General features: G+C 48.2%; 1 protein-coding gene across 1 annotated transcript in view; it reads right to left on the bottom strand.

The window, feature by feature from the left end:
- The window catches only part of PALD1 (phosphatase domain containing paladin 1), a 271,064-nt gene that overhangs the window by 145,863 nt on the left and 105,253 nt on the right, over positions 1-19,948 (bottom strand). The window lies entirely within an intron of this gene.

The raw sequence follows: 19,948 nt of genomic DNA, 5'->3' as shown, positions 1-19,948 counted from the left end.
CACCTTAATTATTCCGCCAGGTCGCTTGGTATTCATGATTAAAATAACATGAGTTCCTTTACAAGGAATTCCAATGCAGGAGAAGGCCAGTGGGCTCATCAAATGCTGTGCAATCATGGCCAACATACGGTTCTTTGTCAATATTCTATCCTTTTTAAATTATGAGCATCAATCAAGGAGAAACCACTTGTAACCTCTTTGCTACGAGTCGGCTTGGTATCACCGACCTCCGAGACTTCAAAACGTGACACCACTGGCTCTCAATCTTATGGAACCGTTTCAGGCTGAAGACATGCTTTCCCAATCAGCTAATGCAATAGTAAACAATTAGTGATTGATTATTGAGATAATAATGTGGACCTGCGGCGAGGATTGTGGACCCGCCATTTGGAGAGGTTCTGGGCTGAAAGGATCGAAACCTCGATGAAAAACGGGGCCGAGCTGATGATCCGGACAGTTGGAAAATCAGTTAATTGCTTATAAGTTAAGGTTATAACTTCAAATATAAAATAGGTTACAATTACTTACAAGTACATAACATATATATGTGTATGTGTTTGTATATGTGCATTTATATGCACAGTCACATGAAAAAGTAAGTACACCCCATGTAAAGTTTTGACTTTTTCAACATGTTTCAACATACAGCTATTTGATCTTCATTTCAACAATATTGATAGATGAAGGTGATATAATATAACAAATATCATGAAACATTAACATTTTGTAGTCCATTGTATAATTTAAATAAACATAAATGCAAATTTCGCATGTGGAAAAAGTAAGTACACCCCGACATTTATCACTACTTCAATCACCTAAAATTTGAATCAGGTGCACCAGTTCAGGAGCAAATGATTAGAACGTCGTTAGAGAGGATCTTGGAGGAACCTGTCTTATTTAAACCTCAGACATTTAGTTTGGTTTGCACTTTGTTGTTGAAGTGTGCGGCGTCACCATGCCGAGATCAAAAGAGCTCTCTGAGGCCTTCAGAAAGAAGGTTATGGATGCCTACGGGTCTGGGAAGGGATTTAAAAAGATCTCCAAACAATTTTTTTTTTTTTTTTTTTTTTTTTTTTTGTATACAAGATCGAGGCTCGTGAAAGAGCGAACATTAATCACACAGAAAGACAAACAGACACATAAAACAAATAACATCGGGAGCGGTAGACAAGATGGGGAGAGAGGGGGAAGGACACAAACACAACATTTGAGAGCAGGGACCGAGAGACATGGAGACATCGAGAGATCTGTGGGAGGGAGAGGGCTTTGGGGGGGAGGCATGTGAAGGGGGGGAGGCATGTGAAGGGGGGGGAGGCATGTGAAGGGGGGGGGGGTGGGAGAGGTATAAACATATGGACACTGCCAGGATTTCCAGGAAATAAGTTGGAATTTCAAACAAGGTGGATCTGGGATGAATTAGTGGGGGTAGAAAAGATCAAGGTTATGGATGGGGGAAGATAAGAGATGGTGGTGAAATTTGAAATCAATCATTCGACTGTCCGGACCCGGAAGATCATCTACAATTGGAGAAGATTCCAAACAACTGCCAACTTATTCAGGCTAGGCCGCCCCAGCAAGTTCAGCCCGAGAGCAGACCGCAAGATGCTGAAAGAAGTCTCTAAGAACACCCATAATGTCATCACGGGACCTACAGGTAGCTCTTGCCACTGTTGATGTCAAAGTGCACGAGTCTACCATCAGAAAGAGGCTGCACAAATTTGATCTACATGGGAGGTGCGCCAGGAGGAAACCTTTGCTGTCCAGAAAGAACATCAGGGCAAGACTAAAGTTTGCCAATGAACACCTAGGCAAACACCAGCACTTCTGGAACAATGTGCTCTGGACAGATTATTCAAAGGTAGAGCTATTTGTCCACAGTACCAGAAGACATGTTTGGTGAAAACCAAAGACAGCATTTGACCACAAGAACCTGATACCAACTGTAAAGCATGGTGGTGGAAATATTATGGTTTGGGGCAGCTTTGCTGCATCAGGGCCTGGGCAGCTCACCATCATATGATCCACTATGAATTCTTCATTGTACCAGAGGGTGCTTGAGGATAATGTGAGGCCATCTGTCAGAAAGTTGAAGCTCAAACTAAGGTGGACCTTGCAACATGAAAATGAACCTAAACACACCAGTAAATCCACCAAGGAATGGCTGAAAAGAAAGAAATGGAGGGTTCTGGAATGGCCAAGTCAAAGCCCGGATCTAAATCCCATCGAGATGTTGTGGGGGGATTTGAAACGAGCTGTGCACGCAAGAAACCCCTCAAACATCGCACAGCTGAAAGAATTCTGCATGGAGGAGTGGGCAAAAATTTCTCCCAGTCGATGTCAGAGACTGGTAGACAGTTAAAATAAAAGCTTACTTGAGTTTGTTTCTGCCAAAGGGGGCAATACCACCTATTAGAGCCAAGGGTGTACTTACTTTTTCCAGTCACTGTTGAAAAAGTCAAAACTTTACGTGGGGTGTACATACTTTTTCACGTGACTGTATGTGTGCATGTATACATTGATATAAACAAATATATATATATATATATATATATATATATATATATATATATATATATACACACACACACACACACTACATAACCAAAAGTATGTGGCCACCTGATCATCGAACATCTCAATCCGAAATCATGGGCGTTAATATGGAGTTGGTCCCCTTCCAGTTGGTCCCCCCCCACCCCCCCTCCTTCGCTGCCATAACAGCCTCCACTCTTCTCCGTAGGCTTTCCACTAGATGTTGGAACATTGCTGCAGGGATTTGCTTCCATTCAGCCACAAGAGCATTCGTGAGGTCGGGCACTGATTTTGGGCGATAAGGCTTGGCTCGCAGTCGGCGATCCAATTCATCCCAAAGGTGTTTGATGGGCTTGAGGTCAGGGCTCTGTGCAGCCACTCAAGTTCTTCCACACCGATCTGGACAAACCATTTCTGTATGGACCACGCTTTGTGCATGGGGACATTGTCATGCTGAAACAGGAAAGGGCCTTCCCCACATTGTTGCCGCAAAGTTGGAAGCACACAATACTCTAGATTGTCATTGTATGCTTTAGCGTTAAGATTTCCCTTCACTGGAACTAAGGGGCCTAGACCGATCCATGAAAAACAGCCCCAGATCATTATTCCTCCTCCACCAAACTTTACAGATGGCACTATGCATTTGGGTAGGTAGCGTTCTCCTGGCATCCGCCAAACCCAGATTAGTCCGTCGGACTGCCAGATGGTGAAGCGTGAATCATCTCTCCAGGGAACGCGTTTTCACTGCTCCAGAGTCCAATGGCGGTGAGCTTTACACCACTCCATCCGATGCGTGGCATGGCGCATGGTGATCTTAGGCTTGTGTGTGGCTGCTCGGTCATGGAAACCCATTTCATGAAGCTCCCGATGAACAGTTGTTGTGCTGACGTTGCTTCCAGAGGCAGTTTGGAACTTGGTAGTAAGTGTTGAAATCGAGGACAGAGGATTTTTATGTGCTACGTGCTTCAGCACTCAGCGGTCCCGTTCTGTGAGCTTGTGTGGCCTACCACTTCGTGGCTGAGCTGTTCGCAGCCGTTTCCACTTCACAATAACAGCACTTACAGTTGACCGGGACAGCTCTTGCAGGGCAGAAATTTGATGAACTGACCTGTCGGAAAGCTGCCATCCTATGACGGTGTCACATTGAAAGTCACTGAGCTCTTCAATATGGCCCATTCCACTGCCAATGTTTGCCTATGGAGATTGCATGGCTCTGTGCTTGATTATATATACCTGTCAGCAATGGGAGGGGCTGAAATAGCCGAATCCACTAATTAGAAGGGGTGTCCGCATACTTTTGGTCATGTTGTGTGTGTGTATGTGTGTGTGTGTGTGTGTGTGTGTGTGTGTGTGTGTGTGTGTGTGTGTGTGTGTGTGTGTGTGTGTGTGTGTGTGTGTGTGTGTGTATATATATATATATATATATATATATATATATATATATATATATATATATATATATATATATATATACATATATATATATATAGACTTGGCACGTAATATGGAATATTTTTTTGTGGGGGTGAACTTACTTTTCAAGATGTCTTAGAACCAAAAGTTCATTGGAATTATGTTGAAATTATTCTAGATTTTGTTAATATGACCTTTAAAATAAACAAAAACCACATTTGACATTTCGAAACAAATACATTTATCCTTGAAAGTGATGTAAACTGATATCGAACTCAATTCATGGACAGTACTGTGTTAAATTTCTGTACGTTTTCCAGAAGTATCTCTTTATTTTGCACATTAGCCAATTTTTTTTTTTAACAAAAACAAAAGTTAAATTACGACTGGGATTACGGACAGTAAAATTACAGTTCAGTACTTCGTGTAACCCCCACGTGCATTCAGGAGAGCACGTACACGTTGAGGCATGCTGTTCACGAGATTTGCCAAGGTTTGGACAGGAATCGCTTGCCATGCAGTGACAATAGCCTGCTGCAATTCACGCACAGAGGTCGGCTGCTGGTCCAAGTTGTCGATTTGACGCGTTAATTCTGCCCACAATTTCTCTATCGGATTCATATCCGGGGACATGGCAGGCCACTCCATATGCTCGACACCACGGTCAGCAAGAAAGTGTTGGATCATGCGAGCATGATGAGGCCGTGCATTGTTATCTTGGAAGACAAAGTTTCCGCGAAAGACTGCACGAGCAAATGGAAGCAATGTTTCTTCCAGAATGTCCCTGTACTTGAACTGGTTCAGGTTTCCATTCAGATCAACCAGGTCAGTTTTGCCCCCTGCATGAAAAGCAGCCCAAACGGTCACCCCACCACCTCCAGCTTGGACTCATGGCACTATACAGTCTTTGTTGTAGGCTTCATGCACTTGTCTGCGCACTCGGACGTGGCCATCTTGACGATAGACCAGAAATCTAGAACCGTCACTGAAGATCACGTGATTCCAGTGTCCTGGCTGCCATTGACGGTGCTCTCTGGCCCACTGCAATTGGCGCTGGCGGGGTTGTCTGGTCAGGCGTGGCTTTCTCAGGGGACGCCTGGCACGATAGCCTGCTTGAACCAGTCGTTGGTTGACTAGCCTTCTGGATACAGGCACATTTGGCAGTTGCTGCCACTCAGTCCTAAGCCGATTAGCTGACTTGGTACGGCCATTGCGGACTAACCGGTGCAGCTGGCGATCATCCCTCCTTGTGGTTCTGCGGGGACGTCCTGGCCTAGGTATTGGAGTAGGGACACCCCTCTGAGCATTTCGTTTCAGGATCTTTGACACCTGACCTTGAGTGATGCCATACTGCCGAGCAATAGCACGCTGTTTCATGCCAGAATTTCGTAAAGCCACCACTCCATGACAAACAGCATTGTCGAGTTGACGGATCATCTCCAGAGGAAGCGGCAATAACTTTTGGAGACGTGCAGCAGTTGTTTTCCACTAATACAGAACGCAACAACCCTTGTATACCCGACTGTGAAGCCAATCATCAAATGCACCTGTCCGTACATTTTGCCACACCACCTGTGATATAATCCTGTTGTTGACTTCTTGCTGCGACAGACAATCAGTGACATGGTTCTTTTAACAAATAAATCACCAAAGTGTAAAAGAAACTCAACAGATTGATATACTGAGTTAAGAAAGTAAACCCGGCAAGAAAAAAAATATATTCCATATTAAATGCCAAGTCTGTATATATATACAGACTTGGCATTTAATATGGAATTTTTTTTTGTGGGGGTGAACTTACTTTTCAAGATGTCTTAGAACCAAAAGTTCATTGGAATTATGTTGAAATTATTCTAGATTTTGTTAATGTGACCTTTAAAAGAAACAAAAACCACATTTGACATTTCGAAACAAATAAATTGATCCTTGAAAGTGATGTAAACTGATATCGAACTCAATTCATGGACAGTACTGTTAAACTTCTGTACGTTTTCCAGAAGTATCCCTTTATTTTGCACATTAGCCAAAAAATTTTTTAACAAAAACAAAAGTTAAATTACTACTGGGATTACGGACAGAAAAATTACAGTTCAGTACTTCTTGTAACCCCCACGAGCGTTCAGGAGAGCACGTACATGTTAAGGCATGCTGTTCACGAGATTTGCCAAGGTTTGGACAGGAATCGCTTGCCATGCAGTGACAATAGCCTGCTGCAATTCACGCACAGAGGTCGGCTGCTGGTCCAAGTGGTCGATTTGATGCGTTAATTCTGCCCACAAGTTCTCTATCGGATTCATATCCGGGGACATGGCAGGCCACTCCATATGCTCGACACCACGGTCAGCAAGAAAGTGTTGGATCATGCGAGCACGATGAGGCCGTGCATTGTCATCTTGGAAGACAAAGTTTCCTCGAAAGGCTGCACGAGCAAATGGAAGCAATGTTTCTTCCAGAATGGCCCTGTACTTGAACTGGTTCAGGTTTCCATTCAGAACAACCAGGTCAGTTTTGCCCCCTGCATGAAAAGCAGCCCAAACGGTCACCCCACCACCTCCAGCTTGGACTCTTGGCACTATACAATCTTTGTTGTAGGCTTCATGCACTTGTCTGCGCACTCAGACGCGGCCATCTTGACGATAGACCAGAAATCTAGACTCGTCACTGAAGATCACGTGATTCCAGTGTCCTGGCTGCCATTGACGGTGCTCTCTGGCCCACTGCAATCGGCGCTGGCGGTGTTGTCTGGTCAGGCGTGGCTTTCTCAGGGGACGCCTGGCACGATAGCCTGCTTGAACCAGTCGTTGGTTGACTAGCCTTCTGGATACAGGCACATTTGTCAGTTGCTGCCACTCAGCCCTAAGCCGATTAGCTGACTTGGTACGGCCATTGTGGACTAACCGGTGCAGCTGGCGATCATCCCTCCTTGTGGTTCTGCGGGGACGTCCTGGCCTCGGTATTGGAGTAGGGACACCCCTCTGAGCATTTCGTTTCAGGATCTTTAACACCTGACCTTGAGTGATGCCATACTGCCGAGCAATAGCACGCTGTTTCATGCCATAATTTCGTAAAACCACCACTCCATGACAAACAGCATTGTCGAGTTGATGGACCATCTCCAGAGGAAGCGGCAATAACTTTTGGAGATGTGCGGCAGTTGTTTTCCACTAATACAGAATGCAACAACCCTTGTATACCCGACTGTGAAGCCAATCATCAAATGCACCTGTCCGTACATTTTGCCATGCCACCTGTGATATAATCCTGTTGTTGACTTCTTGCTGCGACAGACAATCAGTGACATGGTTCTTTTAACAAATAAATCACCAAAGTGTAAAAGAAACTCACCAGATTGATATACTGAGTGAAGAAAGTAAACCCAAGTCAAGAAAAAAAAAATATTCCATATTAAATGCCAAGTCTGTGTGTGTGTGTGTGTGTATATATATACAGTATATATATATATATATATATATATATATATATATATATATATATATATATATATATATATATATATATATATATATATATATTGTTACGGACACGACTTAGATGTTATGATGGGCCGAGCGGAATGGCCGCCGTGTTCGCACAGTTTACCCGATTACACTCGAACGTTGGCCGAATCGCGCTATGCTAAATCAATGAAGGAAAGGACACAACGGCTGGGATTAAGGCAACGACACAAGGGGTACAGTTCTCAAGACCTCCGGAGGAGGATATAATATTGGTTATGCAGAACGGTTAGATTACACGGCAAGAGGTAAAGCACAGCAAGATGGGCACTTAGACACAGTCTTATCTTATTCCTGACAGACCACAGACAAACGGGACAAGACTGACTTACACTGGGATTGATGGCAGGGGAGGGCAGGCAGTCGATAGCTCAAGGTGCACCTTGGCTCAGGGGCAGAATCGACCCGGTCCGGTCCAGAGAGGCGGGGAGGTATTTCTCAGCGCTAGGAGGTGGCGTCCTTTCTTCTCCAAGCTGAGGCGCATCTGACGTCACCTCCCTCTTCCTGCGCATGTCCAGCGGGGAGTGACACGCCCTCGGCTCGTTAGCTCCGCCCCAGATGGAATCGGTCCGCCGCTTCTTATTGGGTGCGGGGGGTTACCGGGCTCCGCCCTTGACGAGGAGCTGACAGCGAGCCCCTGCGTGGTAACCCCGTCGGAGCACATGTTCAATGGCGGCTAACCAAGCCGGAGTGAGGACGCACACTCCCCGCGCCGCCGCCGCTGTTGTTGTTGTTGGTGTTGTTGTTCCATGAGGAAGAGATGCGGGGAGGTATTGGGAGGTCCTAAACTTACTAATGGTGCCATACAATCACATTCTGGTGCAACGAAGAGTCAGAATTAATGGAAACGAGTCCTTAACTGACATAGACTAAGAATAACTAGCAAGATGTCCGAAAGTTGTTTACGTGAGATGCGGTGAACCTGGGTGTGACATTTAATGGGGGAAATAGGGGAAGGTCGGTTCTACAGAGTGTTGTTTACAGACAATGGGACTAGGGAATGGGGGATTGGGGATAGTTGGGGAGTATTGGGGAAATAGGGGAATATTTACAAGCGGATATGGATGGAGGCCAAATCCCATATCCGCAACATTGCACCCTTCTCTACCTCGGGGCGTCCCGACCCAATAAATTTTTACCTACGTTAGTGTGGCACTCAGATGTAGTTCCCTCTACTATTAACTCAACCCTGAGTGCGACAGTTTTACAGATGTTCACAATTGAGTAAATATGTCCCCCTGCGACGTTGCACCCTTCTCCTCACAGAAACACACCCACAGGATAACCGAATCGTGGAAAGAATCCTCAAACTAAACATACAGCCGGTAGGGAGCATTATTTACACAAGACTACACTGATATTTACACTACGATCCAGGACCTGTTTTTGGAGGAACACATGCAGATGTTATGCATAGAGAGAGCACGCATGCCAGCATCGATACACCAACCCACGAGTGCCTGTGGCCTTACGGCCTTTAATAATGTGCAGAGCACCCCATCCAAGCACCAAAAGCACCACCCTTATTCATACAGTCAGCACCATCCGGTGCACCAATAAAGTGTTCAATAATCACCGGTGGTGTCGCAGCCGGCCGATGTTCTGCCGCTGGTCTTGCCTTCATGTGGTGTACTTGGCCTTCTTGCTTCTTTAAAAATAAAGAAAGGCGCCAACCGCGTCCATTTCTGAATTGTGGCCGTCAGGGGGCCAACTAAAAGTGGTTCACCTGTATGGCATAGGTGCCACGTTGACCCATAGGTCCATCAACGGGTGGTGCTTGCCCGCAAAAGAACTGCGGTCCATGGTGGGCGGCCATATCCATATGGTCCATATGGTGTATCGATCCAGGCAGCAAGCAGCGAAAGTACAGGCCCACAACTGCGGAGCCAGCACCTCTCTCTCCTCTCTCTCTGCCCCAAAGCCAGATCCTCGGAGGTGGGAGACAAAAGAAGTAGACAAGTGAGTAAGGTGGTAAGGGCGCAAAAGTGCACGCAATACAAGATGATGCACACTGGGGGCACATGGGAACCAGGTGAGACAGGTACGTTCCTACCGTACCCCCCCCCCCCCCCCCCCACCAGGTAACCTACATTGCCCCTCCCTTACCCCTTACTGTATCCACAAAACACAACACTACCCATAAACATCTACTTTACAAATCAACAAACGTCCCTACTGTCTTCCCCGTTCCTCCCATAAACCAAATTCGTCTTCTCTCCTTCCTAACCAATCAAATTTGCCATTTCCAACTCTCATCAAAATTTGCCATCTCCAATTCAACATCCAAATTTGCCATCACCAATTCATCATCAGTCCCTCCTAAGGAGGGAGAGATGGAATCACCCCAATGTCTCATCCACGTCGTGATGCGTCTCACAAATCCAACAGCAATTCTCCCTTCCTGCAACACAGAACAAAGAAAACACAGGTGTGGAGTCATCATCATCACAGGTAAGTGGCTGCGTATGGTGCGACAGGTTCATCAATCCTAACTATTTCCTAAATGACTTTAACAACTTTACATTACCCGGGGTCTTTCCCTGCCAATCCATTGGCCAACTTACACTATGGGTTCTAAAAACCAATTTCCATTGACCAAACTGTGGTGCTTCTCAATTTGGGGTCTCACTCCCCCGATTCATCTCCCGGTGCCTTCGCACAATTTCTGGGCTGTGACGTGTAGCTCTCCCAGCAGGTCTACCCACCTGCACACCTCCACCTCTGTAGTTGCCACCCGAGCTTACCTGCTCCTCACCCTAACCTAACTAACTGGGGAAGGCCCTCTCGCCCTCTCACCCCCTCAGTGCCCTCTCTGGCACGGGCTGCCCGATCCACACCCGGGATCCTCAGGCACCCACTGACAATAACGGCTCCCACAGCCCACCTGCGGCCTCACCTGGCCGACATCCTCACAGTGGTGGAGTGCCCAAACCAACTACACACACTAACAGGCTACACGCCCAGCCATTTCCACAACACTAATGCACCCATCCACAACACCATTCTGCATCCGCACCACAAATGCCAATATCCAACCACAATTTACCTATACCCTCTACCTAACACTTACACTACCCGCCCCGGGTACTCGTGAAAGGGGTCCACTCTTCCCCCATCCACACCTTCGCACCATGCACACCACTCCGTACCACTTACTCCAACTCTCTCCACACCACTCATTCCAATACTCCATGTATTCCACACACCTGTACTTGCACACCTGTGCTCTCATACTTGGTGCCGCCTGCACCCTTCTCTCCCCCAAGCGCATTCGCGCTGATCCACACACTCACTACTCATACACATTTTTTTTTTTTCTTTTCTTTTCTTTTCTTTTTTTTTTTTTTTGTACAAGATCGAGGCTCGTGAAAGAGCGAACATTAATCACACATGAAAGACAAACAGACACATAAAACAAATAACATCGGGAGCGGTAGACAAGATGGGGAGAGAGGGGGAAGGACACAAACACAACATTTGAGAGCAGGGACCGAGAGACATGGAGACATCGAGAGATCTGTGGGAGGGAGAGGGCTTTGGGGGGAGGCATGTGAAGGGGGGGAGGCATGTGAAGGGGGGGGGGGGTGGGAGAGGTATAAACATATGGACACTGCCAGGATTTCCAGGAAAGAAGTTGGAATTTCACACAATGTGGATCTGGGGTGAATTAGTGGGGGTAGAAAAGATCAAGGTTATGGATGGGGGAAGATAAGAGATGGTGGTGAACAGCTGTTTTAAAGACCTGGAGGGAGGAGAGGGATTGAAGGGAGTGTGGGAGTTTGTTCCACAGGCGGGAGAAAAGAGGAATGAAAGAGTGAAGGTGAGCAGAGAGCCGAGATTTCGGCAGTTGAACCATCAGAGGGTTGCTGGCAGATCTTGTGCGACCTGTAGGAATATTTGGGGGACAGAGCACAGAGAGAGCTGGGGGAGCAAGGCCGGAGAGGAGTCGGTAGAAGACAGAAAGGCCACCTACCTGCCTGCGGTGAGTGAGTGAAAGGCCCTCAGAGATAGCTTCATCGCGGGAGATTCCAATGATTTTGAAAGCTTTGGATTCAACAGCGTGAAGCCGAGCCAGGTGTGAGGCAGGAGCACCAGCCCATAGGGGAGAACAGTATTCCATTGAGCTGCGGATGAAAGCCTTGTATGTGGTGAGGAGCTCAGGTGTGCCGAGGAAGGACTTCGCACGACGGAGGATGCCCAGTCGGCGACTGGCTTTGGAGGCCAGCTTGGAAATGTGGTTTTCCCAAGAAAGATCATGGCAGATAGTGAGACCCAAAAGCTTGAGTGACAGAACTTCTTGGAGAGGATTGTTGAGAAAGTAGATGGGAGGGTTGTCCAGTCGATCTTTTCGGAGAGACATAGTAAGAGAGTGAGATTTGTCAGGATTGAAAGACATGTTCCACTTGTTTGACCAGTCTGTGATTTTGTCCAGGTCTTCAGAGAGTGAGGAGGCTGCAGACTGCCGATCTGAGGGAAGAGGAATGGAGCGGCAGAGAGTGGAGTCATCAGCAAAGAGATAGAGAGGATTTTCCAGAGAGTCGGAGAGATCATTGATAAAGACCAGAAAAAGCACAGGGCCCAGCACACTTCCTTGGGGAACTCCAGCCTGAACAGGAAGGGGAGATGAGAGAAATCCATTCAGGGCCACACGTTGACTACGACCAGAGAGGAAGTCCGCAAGCCATGCATGGAGATTTCCATGGATACCATAGGAGGAGAGTTTGGTGAGCAGAGCTGGGTGCCAGACCGTATCAAAGGCCCGTGATATGTCAAGGGAGACAGCTCTGATTTCCTGTTTGGCATTGAGGACCTCCATCCATTGTTGAGACAGCAGAAGCAGCATGTCCAGAGTAGAGTGACCTGGTCTGAAACCAAATTGATGATCAGAGATCAAGCCATTGGAGAAGAGGAAAGATTTCATATCCGAAGCAATGATGGATTCCATGACTTTGCTGATAATTGGGAGCAGGCTGATTGGTCTGTAGTTGCAAGGATCTGTTTTTGCACCTTTTTTGTGTAAAGCAGTAATGTTAGCTGATTTCCAGGATGCTGGCAGATGACCTTGAGCAAAAGATAGGGTGAAAAGAACAGAGAGAGGGTGAGATAGAGCGGCAGAGCAGGATTTTAGGACCCGTGGGCTGATGCCGTCTGGTCCAGTTGCAGAATCAGAGTCGAGGTTTGACAAAAACTCCTCCACCTTGTCAGGAGAGAAGGACACAGAGTCCAGGAGCAGTTGGGTTCGACTGGGAAAGGTGGGAACAGAGAGAGATGGGTTTGGGACTAAGGATTTCGAGGCGAACACAGAGTTGAGGCATTCGGCTTTGTCACGTGCGATGTCAACTGTGTGGCCATTTGAGGTAAGGGAGGGGATGGAGGGGGAACAAACACCAGAAACGGATTTGACCAGACGCCACCAGGATTTGGAGGAAGGAGACAGGTTTGAGAGTTCATTCTTGAGTGAGGAGAGATAGTGCTTCCTGGCACTCCTGAGGGTAGACACACACTTGTTCCGAGCTTGGTGGAAGGAACTGAGATTTCCTTCAGTTGGATTAGCCTTCCAAGAGGCAAAGGCAAGTTGTTTCAGGGCAACTGCCTCACCACAAGATTCAGTGTACCATGGACGGGAGGAAGGTTAAGACAATTGAAGGCGAGATGGGATAAATCTGTGCATGAGAGAGATCAGTTTGCTTTGGAAGAATTCCCAGGAAGAATTGATGTCAGAGGCAGTGGAGATGGGAGACCAATCCAGACGATTGATGGCTGCTTGAAGACCGTCCCAGTCGGCCTGAGTGAAATGCCAGACTCGTCGACGCTGAGGAGGCTCTCTGAGAATGGCCAGAGAGATGTCCACTTTGACAAGCACATGATCAGAAGAACCGATTGGAGCAGAAGAAGAGCAGCAGACATTAGCAGGGAAGTTTGTCATAACCAAGTCTAGAAGAGAAGATACTCCATTGGCTGAGATCCGGGTCGGGAAATTGACAGATTGTGTCAATCCCAGTGAGTCACAGAAGTCCTTTGCTGAGGTGCCATGACTGGTGAGAGAGGAACCCACACCCAACCAGGTGGCATGATGACAGTTGAAGTCACCACATATGAGGAAGAGAGAGTTGGGATGAGTGGATAGAAGTTGGTCCATGTTGTCAGACATTGAAATGTAGATGGAGTCATCACTGTTTGGGGGACGGTACAGAACACATATGAACAAAAGGTGGGAGCGGAGAGGAAGCTGTAACCAGAGGTACTCCTGCGGGTGAGGAGGAAAGAGAGCAGTGCAAGGAGAGTGAGGAAGAGAGTTTTTGACAAAGATAGCCACCCCACCACCAGGCCGAGGCTCAGGTCTATCATACCGGAGGAGGGAGTAACCAGGAAGAGATATTAAGGAATCAGAGACATCTTGAAGGAGGAAAGTCTCTGTTAAGCAGATCAAGTCTGGATTGTCAGAAGCAACCTGTATGGAGAGATCAGTCAGGTTTGAGCGAAGGCCCCGGATGTTTGAGGTCCATACCGTTAATGAAGAGAGAGGGGGAGCATCGGGTACAGGACAGGGGAGGGGAGGAGTAGGGTAAGATGAAGGATGAGAGGGGGAGGTAGGGAGAGCAGTTGATAGTGTTTCAGATGTTGCAGAAGAGTTCCAAGAAAGGGAAGGATGAGGAGGATGAAAGGTTTGATGGTGAAGGGATGCGGCACAGTGAGGGGTTGTTTGAGGGGGGGCAGAGGAAAGTAGAAGGTTTGGGGGGGTGGAGGTATGAGATAGAAGGGAGACGAAGTGGGGAGGAGGCAGCTTGGAGGAGGAGGGGGGAGGAGAGAGAATTGGAGAGGAATGGTATGGGGGGAGAATTGAATGGGAGGGATTGGGGGGGAGTTTTGAAGGGGAGGAGTGAGGGGGGAGTTTAGGAGGGGAGGGGCAAGGGGGGAGTTTTGGAGGGAAGGGGCATGGGGGGAGATCAGGAGTGGAGGGGCAAGGGGGGGATTAGGAGGGGAGGGGCAAAGGGGGAGTTTAGGAGGGGAAGGGCAAGGGGGGAGTTCGGGAGTGGAGGGGCAAGGGGGGAGTTTAAGAGTGGAGGGGCAAGGGGGAAGTTTCGGAGTGTAGGTGCAAGGGGGGGGGATTTGGATGGGAGGGGCAAGAGGGGAGTTTAGAAAGTGGATGATTAATGAAAGACGAACATTGATAACAAATTGGGTTTGTTGTGATTTTCAAGTTAGCAAACCTATTCAGAACGATGGAGGAGGGATGGAATGAATGTGAATTTAGACCATGTAGTGAGGGAGACGTATAAGATATTGAATTTCTTTTTTTTGAAGTGGAATGAGTTGGAGAGGAAATTGAGAAAAACCTTTCAAATAGGAAGAAAAACAGCGTGTTGTAATATACCACTGAATAAAACACAGAAGGGGAAAGGTTAAACATATTTAAATAATATTTAAACAGAACTATGAACAATCTTATATGCACAAAAATACCAACGGGGGGAGAGCCGAGAGGGACCACCACGAGTCACGTGAACAGGGCAAACGGTGGATGGCAAGGAGATAATGGGGGTGGGGCAAACAGCACACCTGGACAGAAAATACAGGATGAGACAACAGTACACGTGGAGAAAATAAAATAAATGTTTTTGTTTTTTTTGTTTTTTTTGGGGGGGGGGGGTGGGGATTTAGAACGTTAGACAGTATTATGTTCGGGGTAGAAGGGAAAAAACCAAGAGCCAAGCAAAACACGCTTAAGTTAACAAAACACCGACGGGGGTACAACTACAAGGCCACACACGAGGAGCAGAACACGATTAATTAATTACGAGTTACAGGAAATTCAAACCAAAACTAACTATAATCAAACAATATCGCATGGACGATAAAATAACGAGTTGAAATTTGACAATCTATCTGGGGAAATGGGGGAGAAACACGTGGTCGAAGAACGAACGAACGAATAAGAATGAATAAACGAATGAGCACAGAGAAGGTAATGTCTTTTTTTTTTGTTTTTTTGAGTTGAGATTTACATAAGGAAGTAGGCTTTGGGGTGGAAAGACTGCGAAAACAGAGAACGAAAGTTATTGGATCACAAACGACAGGCGCTGAGAGAAAAACAAAGCCTCAAGGTTGTACAGTGTACACTGTACAAGGCCTCAAGACGACACGAATTAACACGATTTTCAATACAGGTATGAAAGATTTGCACCGAAAATCTTTGTCGGGACAATATACGTACATACACCATAAAATAAATACAGTTTTAACGAAAATACAAATGGGAACAATTACTTAACTTCGATTTCGATGGAGAGCGTGTGGAGCTGCGAAAAAACGAACCCTCACCAGCAAGACCGGAAACGGAAGTCCCACTGCTCCACACACCTGTCCAGTTCTCACACAGCATCATCTCATCTAACTACTCCCCTCTGAAACTTGCGCTTCCCAGTCGTCCCTTTAAACTATTGCGCTCCCTCGTCATTATCATCCATACTAATCTACCTGCGTCCCCTCTACAGGTATCAGTCACTAACTAAACTTAACGTTACCTAATGTCATCTTCGCTAGATCCCTACACACCATATCCTAACCCACCCGGGCTAGTTTTCACTGCCATACACCCCATAAACTATAGCGCATTTGCCCCACTTTTGTGAGGGATGACAGAGTTGCCATCCCACCACATCGGGCATCTCCCACTACCAATTTTGCACATCAAATTTCAACAAATCAAAAATTTGCCACTCACTACTCATCATCTGCCAATCATTACTGCCAATCCTTTGCCAATCATCAAATTTTGTTTTTCTAATTTCGGGGCCAAAACACTATCCTCATCACCCAGTCTACTCACTAATGCCTCTCGGTGCGCCAATTCCTGTCCAAAGCCCGGCTTCGTAAAGCCGAGCAATGAACGCGGGTTCTTTGGTGCCGGCGGCTGGATGCGTCCCGCATTCGGGGCAGGGACGGGGGCTTACCCGGCCCGAGACCCCACGCACCATCTCGGCACGGAGCCATCCCATGGCCCGATCTCGACCTGCCGGTATGCCTCAACAAAAAGTGGTCGCCATGACGATCCTTCCTATCGGGCTGCCCGCTCCGCCTAGTGGAGCACAGACGCGGCCGTTCAAAGCGAGGCCCAGCGTGGATCGCGCACGGCGGTCCTTTCGAACCCGCCGTGGCTCGGATCCCCGCTGGTTCTCGCGGCACGCGAAGCCCGGCACGCACCGAGGGCCCGATTCGGCTATAAGTCGTTCTAACCTCTAACCCGGTTACCATCGATGCTTCACCTGGATGCTTACATGCATACGCTACCCCTTGCTTGCTCATACCTCGAGCCGTTCCCATGCTCCTCGTCGTACCTTCTCTTACACACCTAGGTACACTCATTCCACTCACAGCCTTGGTCACACACCTGACCACCGAACACTTTGGCACACATTCGTTGGTCGCACACCTCACCAACACACCTCTTCGCGCCCCCTCCTCGGTCACCTCCTCTGTGACAATCACAGGTGTGCCCTCACTCGCACACCCAACCACGTGCCTCACGACCAATTCCAGCGTGCATTCCCACTCACGCTCTACCATTCCAGGTGTGCATCCTTCCATTCCAGGTGTACATCCTCGCTCACCTGTCACAACCAACTCACGCTCCTTGTCACTCTTACTACTTTCACCTCCATTCTTGACAGCGCACTCACCCTTACTCTCGACAGCGCACTCTTTCCTCACGCACCCGTCCGTTACACACCTTTCTCGCGCACACTCTCCCGTCACACCCTCTGTAACACTCACCACAGGCATGCATTCTTCCTTACTTTTGACAGCGCACTCTTTCCCCATGCACCTGTCTGTCACACATCTTTCTCGCACACCCTCTCCCGTTACATCCTCTGTAACACTCACCACAGGCGTGCATTCTCCCTTTACACCCTCCGTAACACTCCTCACTACGCGCTTCCATGTGCTCCCTCGCACACGCGCTACGACCGACTCACTCTCGCCAGCACCCTCACTCCTTGGCACGCACTTTTTCCTCACACACCCCAGAGTCGGACTTTCTCGCAACCTCCTTTTTCGCACACCAGACCTGTCGCACACTTCACCAACGGCCTCTCACGAACACCCGGGTCCATCTCGACCCCCAAGCTTCTTAAATCACCTGGCGCATCATACGCACGACCATATTGGTCACCACTTGCACCGGGTCCTCCTCCTCTTCGCTTCTCCTCCATCACCTGTGAATCCCTCATCTGGTTAATGAGCACATCATCACGATCCGAACACAGACTTTGGACCAATTCTTTTACTTCCTCTTTTATCTCTTTCTTATCCCCTCTCCGTCGCTTCTTAATTTCGCTCACCCCTTCTTCCACTTCTTCTAATTTCTGCTTCACCTCTTTTATGTCCCGGTACGTCTCCTCAAGTTCGTCCTCTAAGGCTACCTTGACCGTCTCCATGTGCGTCCTCACCTGCCGGTCCTTCGTCTCCATTACCTCTGTCACCTCGTCCAACCTCGTTGTCAGTCCCTCACGTACCATCTGACATTCCCTCTTCGTCGCTATCAAGTCGTCTTTTAGTTCTTTCTGTGTCGCTTTTAACCCTCCTAATACTGGTGTTCCTTTGAACCTGCTCCGTTAGTCCTTTTTGTCCCTCCGTCAGCTGTTCCACCTCCTGCGTCAGGTCCTCTATGCCCCCTTGTAACTTTACAGTCCCCTTTCTCACCTCCTTCTCCATGTGCTCCTTACAGTGCCTCACCTCCTCGCGCACTCCTCCGACCTCCTCACTCACACCTCTTCTGATCTCTTCTCCCATCACTTGCATCTCCTGCCCAGATGCCACCCTCATCTGCTCCATTTCCTCCCTGTGAGCATCCAGTTTGGTTTCTACCCCCCATTCTGACCCCCTCTATCTGCTGCCCCATTTGTTTAACTTCCCTTTCCGCTTGGTCCCTCATGTCCCTCAATTTGCCTTCCATACTGTTTTCTAACCCCTCTAACCCCTTTTTCATCCCTTCCATTTGATTCTCCTGAACGGCCATTCTGTTTTCTACCCCCATTAACCCCTCCTGTATTTCCCCTAATCTATTGTCTAATCCCTCTATTCTACTCCCTAACCCTCCGATCTGGGCCCCCATGTCCTCCCTCAATTTCTCGCTGTTGGACCCCATCCTTTGTTCTAACCGTTGGCTATTGGCCCCCATCCTTTGTTCTAACCGTTGGCTATTGGCCCCCATGTCCTCCCTCAATTTCTCGCTATTGGACCCCATTTGGCCCTCCAATCGCTCACCCTGAGCATCCATCCGGTTCCCCATTTGTCCCATACTGCTTTTCAAACCTCTAATTTGGTCTCCCAATTGCTCACTATTCTTTTCCATAAGGGCCGTCATTTGCATCATAAAAAGGTTCAAATCCACCGGTGGCGCTACTACGGTCGCGGGCGCCGTCGCCGTGGCCATGTGCGAGGCGCCATTTTGCGCGCCCGTAACCTCGTGCGCGACGACGCTATTTTGCGAGCCTGCCACCCTCACTGCTTCGCTCTCCTCTTGTCCCTCAATTTGGTCCTGGATCGAACCTGCCTCACTCTCCTCTACCGGAACCCAGCCGTCTTGATCTGCCATAGCGCGACTTTCAAAATTCGGGTTTTTATTTTTGTAAAACACAATCAAATTTCGCCGTTATAATTTCGAGCGCGTGAAACGCGCTTCGGGTCCAATCCCACTTCCCGACACCAATTGTTACTCTAATAGTACAATTGGTGTTCCAAAATTTGGGCCTAACAAATTTAGTCCCAGGTCCGAATCCAACTCCTGACAACCAATTGTTACGGACACGACTTAGATGTTATGATGGGCCGAGCGGAATGGCCGCCGTGTTCGCACAGTTTACCCGATTACACTCGAACGTTGGCCGAATCGCGCTATGCTAAATCAATGAAGGAAAGGACACAACGGCTGGGATTAAGGCAACGACACAAGGGTTACAGTTCTCAAGACCTCCGGAGGAGGATATAATATTGGTTATGCAGAACGGTTAGATTACATGGCAAGAGGTAAAGCACAGCAAGATGGGCACTTAGACACAGTCTTATCTTATTCCCGACAGACCACAGACAAACGGGACAAGACTGACTTACACGGGGATTGATGGCAGGGGAGGGCAGGCAGTCGATAGCTCAAGGTGCACCTTGGCTCAGGGGCAGAATCGACCCGGTCCGGTCCAGAGAGGCGGGGAGGTATTTCTCAGCGCTAGGAGGTGGCGTCCTTTCTTCTCCAAGCTGAGGCGCATCTGACGTCACCTCCCTCTTCCTGCGCATGTCCAGCGGGGAGTGACACGCCCTCGGCTCGTTAGCTCCGCCCCAGATGGAATCGGTCCGCCGCTTCTTATTGGGTGCGGGGGGTTACCGGGCTCCGCCCTTGACGAGGAGCTGACAGCGAGCCCCTGCGTGGTAACCCCGTCGGAGCACATGTTCAATGGCGGCTAACCAAGCCGGAGTGAGGACGCACA

This window comes from Myxine glutinosa, chromosome 8 (assembly GCF_964187855.1).
Source record: "Myxine glutinosa chromosome 8, kmMyxGlut1.1, whole genome shotgun sequence".
NCBI classification, from domain to species: Eukaryota; Metazoa; Chordata; class Myxini; order Myxiniformes; family Myxinidae; genus Myxine; species Myxine glutinosa.
This window is presented reverse-complemented; position numbering and strand designations above follow the sequence as displayed.